We start from the raw sequence: 15,481 nt of genomic DNA, 5'->3' as shown, positions 1-15,481 counted from the left end.
CTGAGGGAAGAACAGAGGAACTTTAAGAGAGAGGAAACTCCCAAAGGGATATTCAACCTGCCTGTTTGGTAACAGAAAGTTTTGGTTCAAACTTGGTTATAATATATTAGATTGTACTTTGTTGCTCTTACTGACAGACTTACCTTTGTCAGGCATCAAAGTTTGGCCTTGGGCACCTTTGACCTGAGTAAACTGTTTCCAAAGACTGCAAAATGATTAAAATGGAGCTTCTGTGTGATAACCTTCTGCCAGGAAACAATTTGATCACTTTCTCATTAGGAAATGAATATAGGCAATCCTGACTGTGCACGAATTTCAGTTACAATGGTCCACTTAAATTAAGACCGGTGGGAATTTCAGTTACCCCAGTATATTACCTGTGAATCACTACATAGCAGAAACTTCACAGTCTTCAAAGCACTAGGGAGAAAATAGATACGCAGTACGATCAGTGGTCAGTCACATCAGTTCTTTCAGTCTGCTGATAATTAGTCACTGTGCATCTGTTATTCAGTTCTCACAGTCTGGCAAGGTATGTAGTTGGCTCTTTGTCTCCCAGTGATAAACCCACAGGACATTTTACAAAAACGGATGATTGAAGGAGGGAACAGAGTTCATAAAGATCAACAGTGCAGCAGAGAAAGGAAAAGTGAGAGGGCTAAATGTGAAACCAGTTGTGATTAGAAGATACCAGTGGGAGAAGCTGATAAAGCTGTCATTCTCCAGACTGTAGGGATGCAGTCAGAAGAATTTTGTGAGGGTGAACTTGACATATTGAGGAAAGTAGTTATGACCCAAAAGAGGACAATGTCTCAGGGGATGTGATACCTGCAAAAACCTTCACATTAAAGGACCCATCAGAGATAGTTCATAACACTGAAAGCACAAGGGATACCATCTTGTGAGCAAAATTAAGTTGCCAACTCATACCCCCTGGAGAGCTGGTAGACTTTCAGGGACTAGGGGCTGATAGACTGTACAGTAAGTTGCACACCACTTTTGTGATGGTTAAAAGTAATGAAGAGGAAGAGAAAAAGGAGAGGCCAGGGGAGGGGAGAGGTGGGGGAGACAAAGACCAAAGACCAGAGAAGAAGGGAAAAGCTGTGTTCACGCCCCCACCCATCCTCCTCCAAGTTGTTATCCTTTGTATAGTGTCTTTTCCTTTTCTTAGAGATCCAGTTATTCTGTTTTAGTCATTCTAAATGTTCTTCTTTCATGTTCTCTCATAGATAGTCTATGATCCGAAGTTCATGGCCACTGAATCCTGCTACTTGTTGTGAGTAATGTCTCTTATGCCCGGTGAGTTGTTTCCATGTATGATCATGAGCTCGTCTGGAGCAGGGCTTTTTCCTGAGAGACCCCACTGTGCCCTTGGTGAAAAGGAGTACTGGAAGATTCATTCTCTTTTGACTTCCGCCAAGAGTCTTGGGATGACACTCTTTTTGGACACATTTTTTTGTTAAGTTCTCAGCCTGGGATCTGGGGGACTTCATTGGTAAAATAAACTGAAACTCCAAACCTCTATGAGGAACTGGACTGAAAGATGTTAACAATGAGGGAAACTGGGTGAGGAATAATATACAGAAACTCTGTGTAATCTCTTGGCAACATTTCTGCAAATCTAAAATTATTTCAAAATAGAAAGGTGATTTTTAGAAACAAAACCCCTTGATTACTAAAACCAATGAAACCCTTAGGTAGCCAAACCATCAGCTTGTATGCTTACTGGTTCTGTTTTCACTTGCTTCTTTATTTTGGGTGTCTGCAGCATCCCTTGTTCCTTGCAAGTTCAGCTGTGAGTTTTTTTTTATTAAGGTATTAAAAAAATTTTTTTATTAAGATATACACTCTTATGAAGGTTTCACATGAAAAAACAATGTGAGGTCGTAGGTAGATCTTTGAGTGCAAACATCACCCTTACCCAAGTCTAACCGTATGAGACAGTAAAACCACAGTTCTCTATATTTGCCACCAAATTCCAAGTGCACCTTCATGAGATCTCAATCCAGAGACCTACTATTTCACTATTTTAGAGAATAAATCCCTAGACTAATCAGAATGAAAGAGGGAAAGTTGTCTAACTACATGGAGTATGGAAGGAATTCCTGAAGTCTGTTTTTCTTTTTTTCTCAGTTAACTTCACATTTATTCTCACTATTTTGGGCTGGGAAGGGAAGGAGTCATGAGTGTATAGAATTGCTCTATTCCGTTGTCTTTCAGACAGAACTGGGACCCACGTTCTGATTTTCTTTAAGTTCAGACTCTGTCTCCTTGCAGAAAGGCAGGAAACGGGAATGTGCTTGACCTGGGAGGTTTCATGTTCCAGGGCTCCCTTCAGGAGCCTGGCAGTGAATTGTGGAATGCCTCTGTTATTGTCTTCTCTAAGCAAAGAATTCAGTCAAGAGACCTGATAGTTAAAGCCGCATAGGGGAGTGATTTATTTAGCAAAGTGAGGGCAAAATATGCTCCAGAGACAGAGCAGCAGGCTGACCCTGAAGGTGGGTAGCGCCTCCCTGGGTTTTACATTGTATCTTTGTCTTGCCAATGGGTTTCAGCCCCATGCAAGTCACTAGGGATTCAGTGAGACCAAGGAATGACAAATGAATGTTCCTGGGGTGAAAGGGTTTATTACTCAGTTTGTTCTCCGGGGGACAGGTCAAGCCCTAGAATTATGTCTGCATCTAACAGTCTGCAGGCCTGTAATCCTCCTTCGTCTCTGCTTCCTCCCAGAACACTGGGCAGAGCTCTTTATATAGTGACTCAGTCAATAATAGCTAATTGCCTATGGGTACAGAAGCAGTAGCCTAGAAGGAGACCAGTTACATCATTAAGTAGTTTAGGTTCCGGTGAGGATCCTGGCTGTAGGAACCTTCACTTTATCTACAGTCTTTTATGGGGCTTCTTTGGTTTCCTCCCTCCTATTTTGTATTCTCACACCATCTTTTGGATCATCTTGTTCCCTCTGCTTCAGCCTCTGTGCTAGTGTTCATCATCTGCTGCTCTGGTTTCAGTTGTTGTCACAGCTCCAAAAAGATTCTATTTGACTTCCCATCTAATTTCCCTCTATCTTCTCTTGCTCCTATTAAATCAACCTACATCTGGGTCCTTCTGACATTCATGGGGCCCTTTAAGTTCTTCCTCTGAGTAGCCAACCTTATTTACTTCCATGCTTTCATTGCTTCAGCCTCTCCCAAGTCTGCTACCAAATCAGTAAGATCAGTAACCTCACTTATGGGCTACCTGAAGTGAGGGGAAAGAATGGCCTTAGGGCCCAAAGAGGGATGTGAGAGCCATTACTCATCTCTGCAGTAAAAGTCTCCTCATCTGGGCCATAATTCTCTGGACTGTAGATGGCATTTTTCATGCCTAGCTCTCATAACACCTGTTGGAGCTCAGCATATGTCTGCTATCCAGCAAGGGAGGATGGTAAATCAGTCTGACTGGGCCATACAGTGTGAAGCATGGCCAAAAGCCAATCAAGGAAGGAGTGATTTTCTGGAGTCTGATGTATGTATTACAATTGCTGCTTCAAGTCAGGATAAACTGTCAGGGAAGCCAGCTTTCCCAACTTTGATTCAGACAGAACAATTCCATCCCCCCCTTACATCCCAAAGATTCAAGAGCCAAGCTGATATTGACTCTGAGGGATTCTGCAGAAGTGGACAAGTTCACTATGGATTCCATGAGACTGAAGAATGACAATGAAACATTCTTGAGGTGAAAGGGTTTATTACCTGGCTTTATTCTCACAGTAGCAGGTCCACCACTAGAATTACATCTGCATCCAACAGTCTGCAGGTCTATAATCCTCTTCCGTCTCTGCCTATGCCCAGAGCACTGGGCAGAGCTTTTTATATAATGACTCAGTCCATAACAGCTCATTGCCTATGGGTGTAGAAGCAGTAGCCTAGCAGCAGGCCAGTTACATCATCAAGTAGTTTAGGGTCAGGTGAGGATCCTGGCCATAGGAACTTCCATTTTCCCCATACCAGTTTATACTTATTCTTGATCCCTGATTCCTTAACTGTGGAAGGTAGTGACCAATATTTTTAATACTTTGAAAATCTTAAGTATTTGATATAATAGTCTTCTTGCTCCCAAAGCTTATATTAAATATCATTAGAACCTATATAATTTCTTCAATTTGGAGAGCAAGTGTAAGTGAAAAATTTTAAAGTTACTTTTGAAAAGGATTTTAAAGGAAAATAAAAACAAACGCCTCCAGCAAGGGGAAACTATCCCCTTGACTAGTCTGTCTTCTGGGAAGACTTGAAGTCCTTCCCAATCAGTCTCACACACACCAGAATCCCCTCAGCCTTTCAGGAAGAGTCAGGAAGACAGCAGAAGGGCAGTTCTAGTGGGTTTTGTTGCTGTTGTTTAGGTTATTTATTTTGCTAAAATCCTATTGGTATAATAAAAAATAATTTCAGCAGAAACAACTGACAATTAATGTTTATCTGGCTAGTCACAGATTTCAGCAGGCCTATCATTTAGAATTCATACCTGGAATCCAAGATCTAATTTTCCTCTGCTGTGGTCTGGTTAATGACTACAGATTTCAGTATGCCTGCATATCAGTGTACCCCCAATAGTCAGAAAATTTCAACTAGAGCATATTGATATATAGCATTTATGTTGAAAGTTATGCAATTATTTGAATCAGTATTAGAAAAATACAACAAATTAACCTAATCATGCAAGCAAAGTAAATCCAAATAGACTTTTAAAATAATTACGTAGATAATTCAAATGGTACTCAAGTATGGCAAAAATCATGAAGCCTGAGCAATTGGAAAATGGTTAGGTTTATACCAAGGAAATAAAGTCTATAAACGATTGCTTTTCTTCTATATATACTGCACTACAACGTCAGATGAGAGGAGCAGATCTATGGACCATCCAGCTCATACTCCATGCCCAGCTTCAAACATGGGCTAATTCACCATGAACGTCAGCAGAAGTAACAATACAAAAACAGCTACTGGGACAGTGAGCAGGAAGAAAAGTTCTGCCATGTTGAGCTTTGTTCCTTAATGTAGTAGGGTTAAGAGAAATTTTATTTTTTATTTTTAAATGTCCTTTATTGTTTTTAAAGTATTGTTTATATTAAAAAAAAGTAAGGTAAAAACTTTCAAGCAGAACCACAGTTTGTTTTACATGGTAGTTTAAAACAGTTCCTTGTTGAAAGCACCTTTATATAAATTTTCACCATTTCAGTTAAGTAAATGAAGGTCTACAGGTACAGGGGATAAAAATATTCGTACAGGCCAAGGGACTATCAGGATATGCCCTTTTTGAATATAAATAGCAAGGAGTAATATACTCTTTTAAAGAAATTAAACAGAATATCAACATTACAAATCACTGTAGGAAATTGATGATATCCCTTCATCTTTGTTAGTTCTACTACGTTCTTCAAGTTATTCACTCATTTGCTCAAAAATATTTGAGTACCTACTTTATGTGTAAGGAATTATTGACAGCAATGAAAAATCTTTACTTTATCAGTTTGACCTAAAAATAAGAAGCAAAAATATCATTTTGCCATTTTGGGATCAAAATTCACAACTTCTTATAATTTTTTCAGATCAACTCTATTCTAATAATTTCTTTGCTATCTACTATCAGTTTTTGTTTTATATATTCCAAGTTGATTGACAGTTGTGGCAGGCAGAATAACATCTCCCCAAAGATGTCCACATACTAATCCCCTAACTCTGTGAATATGTTGTTTACCTGGCAAAAGGGACTTTGTGAATGTAGTTAAGCTAAAAATCTTGAGGTGGAGAAATTATTCTGGATTACTGTGGGCTCAGGGGAACCACAAAATCCTTGTAAGAGGGAAGGAGGACGACATGTGAACAGAGCTGGAGAAGGAGATATGACCATAATGGAAGCAGAGTGATGTGGCCAGGAGCCAAAGAATGTGGACAGCCTCTAGAAGCTAGGAAAGCCAAGATACAGATTCTTACCCAGAGCCTGCAGAAGGACCACAGCTCTGCTGACCTCTTGATTTTTAGCCCTGTAAGACCCATTTGAAATTTCTTACCTTTAGAACTATAAGATAATAAGTCTGTGTTGTTTTAAGTCATTAAATGTGTGGTAGTCAGTTATCGCAGTAATAGAAACTAATACAAGCATCAAAGCTTTGGGTTTTGTGTTGTGGGAGATAAAAAGATGAATAAAACATAATCACCCCTCTCAGGATGCTTACAGTTTAGAAGAGATGAAATGCACATACTAAACTAAACTATAAGCTAGAATATGATAAATATCATAAGAGATGCTACAGAAGACATATGAGAATCCAAAGAAAGGATTCATTTCATTTGTAGGGTAATTAGGAAGGGCATAGTGGAAGAGAAGGCTTTTGAGCTGATCCTAAGAGTATAAGTAAATTATAAGAGATAAAAGGGATGGTGAAAGTGGCATAACTTTTACAAAGTAAATCATATAAATTTTTTTTAAATAAACCTATTGCTCATTTATTAAAGGAAATACTCCTTTAATAAAAAAATTATGCCATAACATATCTTTTATATTAAAAAATACATGGTTGGGTTTGCTTGAACCTGAAGAATGACACCCATTGGTCTGTTAAAGCTGCCATGATAGAATACCCCAGTCAGGGGGACTTAAACAACAGAAATCTACTTTCTCACAGTACAAGAGGCTGGAAGTCCAAGCTCAAGATGTCTACAGGCTGGGTTCTTTCTGAGGCCTCTGTCCTTGGCTTGAAGATAGAAGCCTTCTTGCTGTGTCTTCATATGGCCTTTCCTCTGTACACGTGCACCTCCAGTGTGTCTTCCTCTTACAAGGACATCAGTTCTACTGAATTAGAGCTCCACCCTTATGACTTCATTCAATCTGAATTACCTCCAAGTTCTGTCATACTGGGGGTAATGGCTTCAAGATACAGATTTTCAATGGTTCAGTCCTTATATTGCAACTATTACTTTTAAAATGATGGATATAATATATGCCAATAGTACAAAAAATGAACTGAACAATAGTGTGTCAAGTAAAATATAAAAACTTTCTTCTCTCTCTTCTTTTATAGCCACACTCACTTTCTTCCTGCTCCCCTCTCCCACCCACGGCAACCACTAACCTCTTCTCCATTTCTATAATTTTCTCTTCTTAATAATGTTTTATAAATGGAATCATACACTATGATTGATTGAAAAAGCAAACTTTTGAGATTGGCTTTTTTCACTCAGCATAATAGTTTAGAGATTCACCCAGGTTGTATGTGTATCAATAAACAGATCCTTCCTTTTTGTTATAGAGTAGTATTCCATGGTATAGACATAGTACAGCTTGACCATTCATTCACTGAAAGACATCTGAATTTTTTCCAGCTTTTGGCTAGTGTAAGTAAAGCTGTTACGACCATTAATGCACAAATCTTTGTGTGAACATGTCTTTATTTCTCTTGAATAAATGTCCAGGAGTGAAATGGCTGCATTATATGGTAGTCACACATTTACTCATGTAAGAAACTGCCAAACTGTTTTCCAGAGTGACTGTACCATTTTATATTCCCACCAGCAAAGTATGAGAGTTGTAGTTTCTCCACATCCTTGCCAGAATTTTGTGTTGTCACTATTTTTATTTTAGGCATTCTAGTAAATGTATAGTGATATTTCATTGTGGTTTTTATTTGGATTTCTCAAATGGCTAATGATGTTAAACATCTTTACACATATCTATGGCCATCTGTATGTCCTCTTCAGGGAAATATGTTATCAGGTCTTTTGCTCATATTCTAATAGTAGTTTGTTTGTTTCATTTACTGTTGAGTTTTTGAATTTTAATATATTCTAGATATTAGTGCTTTATCAGATATGTGGTTTGTGAATACTTTCTCCCACTCTGCAGCTTGTTTTTCATTCCTTTAACAGAGTATTTCAGAGTGCACAAGGTGGAGCCTTGGCTGCTGACAGGGCTGTAGGTGGTGCTGTGGAAACCAGTAGCCAAGAGTTTGGTTTCTTCTCAGGCCAGACAAGGTCCTCCCTGGTGCCTGCTTCCCCGCAGTCCCCATCCCAAGCATGGCAGGGAGTGAGAGAGCCTGGCACCCAGCACCATGACCACATCCTGGAGTGCCCCAAGCTTTCCAATGCCATGGCCGAGGTGCTGCATCAGCACATCACAATGAAGTAGGAGCACAGGTAGCATGAGGCAGAAGAGGTGGAAAGGGTGACAGGGCACAAGATGAAAGTCAAGTGGAGAAAAAGAAGAAAATACAGTGAATGTCACCAGAGGAAACCAAGGAACAAATTCTGAAATTGCCAGAGAAAGTTTTGTCCTGACAGAAAAGGAAGCACCAGCTTTCCCTGTAGCTTAAGAAAAATGAAATTTTCCATGAGGAAGAAAAAGAGAGATGAAAGTTGCAGAGAGACCTGACTGCTCTGACATCAGCTGTGCTCCAGCAGAGCCTGGCTGTCACACGGGGACTCGCCTCCTCTTCCTGGGGGAGGCCTGAGGACCCAGTCACTCGGGCACCCTCTTGGCAGCCAACAGCACCAAACAGATGTTTGGAGCCCAAGGACCCACCCTCCAGAACTGTGCGGGCTCAGCAGCTGCTTTTATGGGCAGTGCCCATGGCACTGCTCAGCCCCTCACTGAGGGCCCATGCAGCCTGCCTGCATCCTGCTCAGCCACTCAGAGCGCATGGACAGTACTACTGCAGTGTGGTGCCTTCTCAGCCGCAGCTTCAGCCTGATGCCATGAGCAGCTCCTTGCAGACCACCCAGGCAGCTTCCCCAAGCCTGCTGGTACCTGTCTTTGCAAAGCAGAAGGAACATGCAAACCAGCAGACTGGCTTCTTTGGTTATCCTCCCTGTGTCCCATGCACCCCCGGGCTCTGCCCCAAGCTCCTTGCCCCCAAGGACTCCTTGCCTCCCCCCAGCTCCTGGCCCTTGGCTCCCCTTCATCTGGCACAGCCAGAACTTGAAATTCTACCACAGGTGACCATCCGATTTCATCAACCTCACCCTCCACACACATCAAGGGTAAGGGGTTCCTCTCTGTGTATCCCAGTTTCAGGCCAATAAAATCTATCTGCTGCTGGAAAAAAACCCAGAAATCAAAAACAAAGGTCTTTGATTTTGAGGAAGTACAATTAATCCATTTTTCTTCTCTCTGTTTTCATTTGCCTCAAGTATTTTCATAGTTGGTCACTGAAGCATTCTTATCATGGCTGCTTTAACATCTCCATCAGATAATTTTAATATTTCTGTCACGTCACTGTTGGCATCTGTTCTCTTTTTTATTCCATTTAAGATCTCCATGATTCTTGATATAAGTGATCTTCTATGGAAACCTGGATGCTTTTGTATTATGTGACTCTAGATCCTTTTTTCCTCAGCAGATTGTTTTTTTGATCAGTAGACTAACAGCCATATGTTAGGTGGTTCTCACAGATGAATTTAAATTACGAGGAAGCTTTTTAATTTTTGTTTTTTATTGTGATTAAGTATACATAATGTGAAGTTCACCACTTAAAACATTTTTAAGTGTACAGCTCAATGGCATTAAGTGCATTCATGAGGTTGTGTAGCCATCACCACCACCCACTTCCAAAACTTGTTCATTATCCTAAATGAAACTGTGTGCCCATTACACAGTAATGCCCCAGGCCCCTCCTCCCTCAGCTCCTGCTAACCCCTATTCTACCTTCTGTCTCTATGAATTTGACTACTGCAGGTATTTCACATAGGTGAAACCATACAATATTTATCTGGATTATTTCACTTAGCACTCTTTTCAAGGTTGTAGCACGTATCAGATTTCATTCCTTTTGAAGACTGAAAATATTGCATTGTATACCAATTTGTTTATCCATTCATCTGTTGATGGATGTTTGGGTTGCCTTCTCTTTTCTTTTCTTAGCAAAGCAGAGTGAAAGTTTTATTTGAATGCACGCCAAGGGAGGAGTGGGCAGGAGTCAAGGTAGACAAAGGCCATTTGGGTTGTTTTCATCTTTTGGTTATTGTGAATAATGCAGCCTGTAAGCATTGGTGTACAAATATCCATTCAAGTCTTCATTCTGAATTATTCTGGGTCTATACCTTTGCTATGGTCTGAATGTTGTGGCCCCCCAAAATTCATACATTGAAATCCTAATGCCCAATGTGTTGGTATTAGGAGGTAGAGCCTGTGGGAGGTGATGAGGTCATAAGGGTGGATCTCTCATAAATGAAATTAAGGCCCTTATATAAGGGGCTCCAGAAGCTCCTTAGCCCCTTCCACCATCTGAGGACACAGTGAAAAGTCAGCTCTCTGCATCCTCTCACTGTAACTTGACCATGCTGGCACTCTGATCTTGGACTTCCAGCCTCCAGAATCGTGAGAAATAAACTTTTGTTGTTTATAAGCTTCCAGTTTGCAGTATTTTTTATAGCAGCCCGAATGGGCAAAGACAACCTGGTGGTGGAATTTGTGGATCATATGGTAGTTCTATGTTTCATTTTTTAAAGAATCACCATATTGTTTTCCACAGTAAAATGATGCATCATTTTACATTCACAGCAGCAATGCAAAAAGGTTCCAATTTCTCTATACCATTGTCAACAGTTACGTTCTCTGCGTGTGTTTTTCTTTAATAACAGCTATTCTAATAATGTGAAGTGCTATTTCATTATTTCGATTTGCATTTTTCTAATGATTAGTGATGTGGAGCATTTTTTCACAAGCTTTTAGATCTTACTGAAATCTTTTGCTTCAGCTGGCTTTCTCAGATACTGCTCTGACCCTGCCTCTCTACTGCCAGGAGGTAGAAGGCCAGGCTCCCCATGAGCCTCTGTAGATACCTGGGGGTTGTGCTCCTTGTTACGTACTGCTGGGCAGGGCTCCATTAGAGTCCCCTGATGGTCTCCACTGGTACGGCGATGGGTGGCCACGTTGCCACCGCCTGATGATGAAAGTTCTGATGCCCCGATTTGCCACTCCTCTGCCACCACCCCACGGCGGGTGGTGGGAAGAGTGCCTTTGTTACTGTCCCATGAGCTTGGATGTCCAGGCTCTCCTGTGGTCTCCTCTGACACCGTGGTGGTAGTGGTACAGATGCTGGGGTGCCTCATTCAGCCTGGTAGGGGTGGGTTATAGGTTCCCCACTTGGCTCTTGCTGGCATGGGTGTGGGTAGGACTAGTGTCTTCTGTGGTGTCAGGCTGGAATGTGATTATTGTGTAAAGCTTTTCTGCTTTCCTCTGATGCCCCCTTCCTGGGTCTCTGTAGAGAGAGAGCGAGAGAGAGTGAGAGAGAGAGTGAGCAAACTTCGGCTGGAGTTGTTTTGGGCCTGTGCCAGTTCGTTTTGCTGGGTTGTTGACTTCCTCAGTTCCAATCAGCTAAGAGGAAAAGCTATGCTCACTACCATGTCTGTCTCGATGTTCCTAGGCAGTCTGCCTTCTTTTCTCCACCTCTCAGTCTTGTGTTTGCTTTATATGTAATACCCAGGTTTTTAGTTGTACTTAGCAGGTGAAATAGGGAGAGGTGTGTCTATTCTCTCTTCCCAGAAGTGAAAGGGGACCTCATTATTTTTAATGGCTAAATAATGTGCATGGCATACAATTTATGATAGAAATGTTGTTTTAGGCTTTTTGCTATTAAAATAATGAGAAAATGAATGAATGTCCTGTTCATTGAAGGGAGATGGTGGGGCACAGAAAGGGGGAGAGAGGCAGGTGGTGGGGGGCAGAGTTCTGGGTTCTTGTGCTAATATATGCGTAGGATAAAATGCCTAACTAGAATTGTTGGGTCAAAGAACACGTGCCTTTTAATTCTTCGTGTTATCCACATTTCCTAAAAAATGTTATATTAGTTTAAACTCCCATTAACAGAAGACTTTGTGTTTTCCCATTTAGTATCATCTAATTCTCTAATCTTTGATTCCCTTATTTAGAATCGTTCTTTTAAATTGTTTTTGTGTTTCTTTTACTTTCTTAATTGGATCCAAAGTGAGAATTGTGCCTTTTTGTTTTCTTGATGCTTGTAAGGACGCATTATCATGCTTTATACCATGAGTTATTTGTGGTTAATAGTTGTAGCAGTTCAAGTAAAGGATTAGAACTGATAATACAGAACTCTGACAAAGTTTCATGACTTCAAATAAATCACAGGATTTCAAAAGGCTTTAAAAGCAGGTTCTTTTCAAATTGTTGTCTGTAGACTAACTTGAATCCAAATCACACAGTTGTTATGGGAAACCAAACATTGCGTGTCTCCTTATGGAATGGATTGAGGAGGATGCTTCACTATCTATATGTAATATTCTTGCCAAAAATGTTGAAATAGAATCTAATAATGAGGGAACAATCAGACAAATTCCAAGTGTGGGACATTCCAAAAACAAAGAAAACAAAACCAAACTGGTCTGGAATTCTTAAAAATGTCAAGGTCATAAAAGACAGGAGAAACAGCCAAAACCAGATTAACAAGGTCACAGGTGACATACAAGCACATACCACACACACACACATTACTTATACACACACATATGTAATAGAATTTCTGATGAGAAAATCCCTTCTCCAAGGGTGATCTGTTCTAGATTAAGAGAAACTAAAGCGCAACATTACTAAGTACAATGTGTGATACTTGATTGCATCCTATACATATTTTTTAAAGGCCATAAAGTACATTACTGGGACATTGCAGAACTGTTGAATATACTTTTTGTAGATTTTATTGTATCACTAGTAAATTTGGGGGCATAGTGGTATTTTTGTGGTTTTATGACAGGAGAGTAAGTTTATTTTTAGGATGTAGTGCTGAAGTATTGGGAGAGAAGTGCCACTACTGTGATTGTCCTAAATTTCATTAAAAAAAGTCATAGATAAATAAGAAAATAAATGTAGTAAGCTGTTAAGAACTGGGAAGTGTGACAAACGTTTTGTGTTCATCGCTATATTCTTGCACACTTTTCTTTAGTTCAGAATTTTTCAAAAGAAAAGCTGGGCCCACCCCAAATGAGATCTACTGAATCTCGGTGGGAGGGCAGAGTCCACATGTATCAGCATTTCAAATAGATTTTCCTGTTGAATTTTAAGCATACCACTGTTTTATTAGATGAATTGATTTATAGTACAATTATAACTTTTAGTTTTTGTAAGGGTGGAGTTAAAAAAAACCCTCTATATTTTGGTTACCCAACAGTTTAATAACCTTTGATTAATGGATTTAAACCCAGTCCTTATATAGTTCTGTGGTCCCTTCCATAGTCTTTAATTCTCTTTAACTTTTAAATATCTTTACCTATCTTCATGCAAGTGGTTGAAAGTTATTGTGACGAGTGTGACAGTGACTTCCTCCCTCCAAATTGCTTCAGTGGACACTGCCTATATTCAAGCAAAACCTAGCCTCTAATTTCCTCCAGCAACTGAATAACAAAGAGGTGAGTAGCACTACTGTCCCTATTCTGCTCAAGGCAGTTCTTTTTAAACCGTTAAATTATAGATGGAGTGATGGCATGTATTATACTGTGTGTTTATTAAATAATAATGCTAATAAGTAATAAATGAGTTAATGATCATAAACACATACTAACAAGCTCTTGCACACTGATAGCTTATCAGCCTAAACCAGAGTTCAGCCCTTTTTCATTTCCTCTTGAGAGACTCTAAATCCTGCACAGCATGTAGCAGTAGTGCTAAACCTGAAGAAAAACACTCAACAATGTGTTAAATGTGTAGCTATCACTTAAAATCATCTACAATGCTATAAATGTGTAGCTATCACTTAAAATCAGCTGATGGATTTAAAATAATATTAAGAACCTCAAGTGGTACACAATACTCCCAGAATGATGAGAAGGCATGATACGTTCTATTGGAAGATGTCACAACCAATATCAACCATACTCTTTTAAGGTTTTGCTATTGTTTTTCCATGCCATGCTCACAAATTTGTACTAATTCCATGACTTCTTTCATGAACAGCAGTTTACAATAGCTAGATGGCTTGAGAATTGTCAGCTGAGGCTACTGAAAAGCAAAACTAAACTAGATGGCTCACATAGGGTAAAAATCTGACTTTTGGCATATTTGCAGCATAAATAGCCTCACACGCTCCAAATTAGCAAAGAAGCATTTGTAATTGACTTGGAGAAGGCTCTCTAATTTTACATCTCAGGTAAGTAGAAAAGTTTTATGGTATCACAAATATGCTGTGCCGATATGCAAAACTTTCTTAAAGTGTATGTTTTGGATCTTTAACTCATTAATTACTTATTAATAGGTTTTAGTAAGCACAGCAGATATGGTAAGCACAGCATTTATTAGAAATACAGCATAGGGTTGGTTGCAGGCAATGGAAATCTGGATTTGACCCTGGATTTTTTACTGGGTTTTGGAGTATGAAACTTTTTACTTGAAACTTTCAGCAATTGTGACCTAAACCAGAGTTCAGCCCTTTTTCATTTCCTCTTAAGAGACTCTGGAAATCCTGCACAGCATGTAGCAGTAGTGCTAAACCTGAAGAAAACACTCAATTAAATGTTGTTTATTGATTTCACCCTGTGATTGATTGATTTCACCTTAAAGACTTAAGCTGCAGTAGATGGTTGGTCACTTTACTGATTTAGTATTTTCTTCCATTTCTCAGATTCCAGGAGATTTTTACTAGGTTTTTAATGAGACAGTAAGGACACTGACCTTCATTCTCAGAAAATATCTGTCATTACCTCAAATCTGAATTTGAACATTACAGGGGGATGATAGGAGCAGCTCTACTAGACTGAGGGCCAAGTTCACTTTGTCCAATCTTGGTATTGTTTTTGTTACAGTTCCTGGCACTGTAATTTTCAAATAAATGATTTTGGGGGAGAAAAACATGTGGTATTTAGAGCCAAATACGTCAGATATAACATACTGGTATAGAAAACCAAGAGTCAGTTTTTCCAGTTATCAGACTTTGAGTTGGTCTTAGAAATTAATGAGAAAATGTTTTCCTGAGTATTCGTGATATCTTTCAGTGTGTGTAATACTGTAAAGTTAAATGACTGTATTGTTTTTTGTTTTTATCAACGGGTCTGGGGTCTCACTATAGATGAAAACCTGTAGAGCTGAATCACGCAGTTTCTACAAGGAGCAAGGGTTGTATTACTCTCAATTTCAAAACCCTAAAATTCATTATGTATACACAGTTATTTGAAAAAAGAAAAAAAATGACCAATGTAGACCAGAATCAAAACCTATCTAGTCCCAAAGCGGCACAGAGTCGTATCTGCCAGAAGCATCCCTTTACTTTCTGCTTTACAAAGAAAAATTATTCCTCCTTCTCTACTAATCCAACTGCAGAAGTTTAGTTATTTTATCATTCCTCACACCTATTAAAATTATTAGCCTTATTTTAAAAAGACAACGAGAGAAGACCAGAGGCAACAGAGAATAGAATTGGCGACTCCAAAGACATTTGCAAATGACACTACACATTTTTTTTTCGCCCAGCACAGTATGGTAAAACGGATTTTCTTGACGTGCT

This window comes from Manis javanica, chromosome 3, assembly GCF_040802235.1.
Source record: "Manis javanica isolate MJ-LG chromosome 3, MJ_LKY, whole genome shotgun sequence".
Lineage (NCBI taxonomy): Eukaryota > Metazoa > Chordata > Mammalia > Pholidota > Manidae > Manis > Manis javanica.
The sequence above is the reverse complement of the archived record's forward strand: the minus strand, read 5'-3'. Positions refer to the sequence as shown.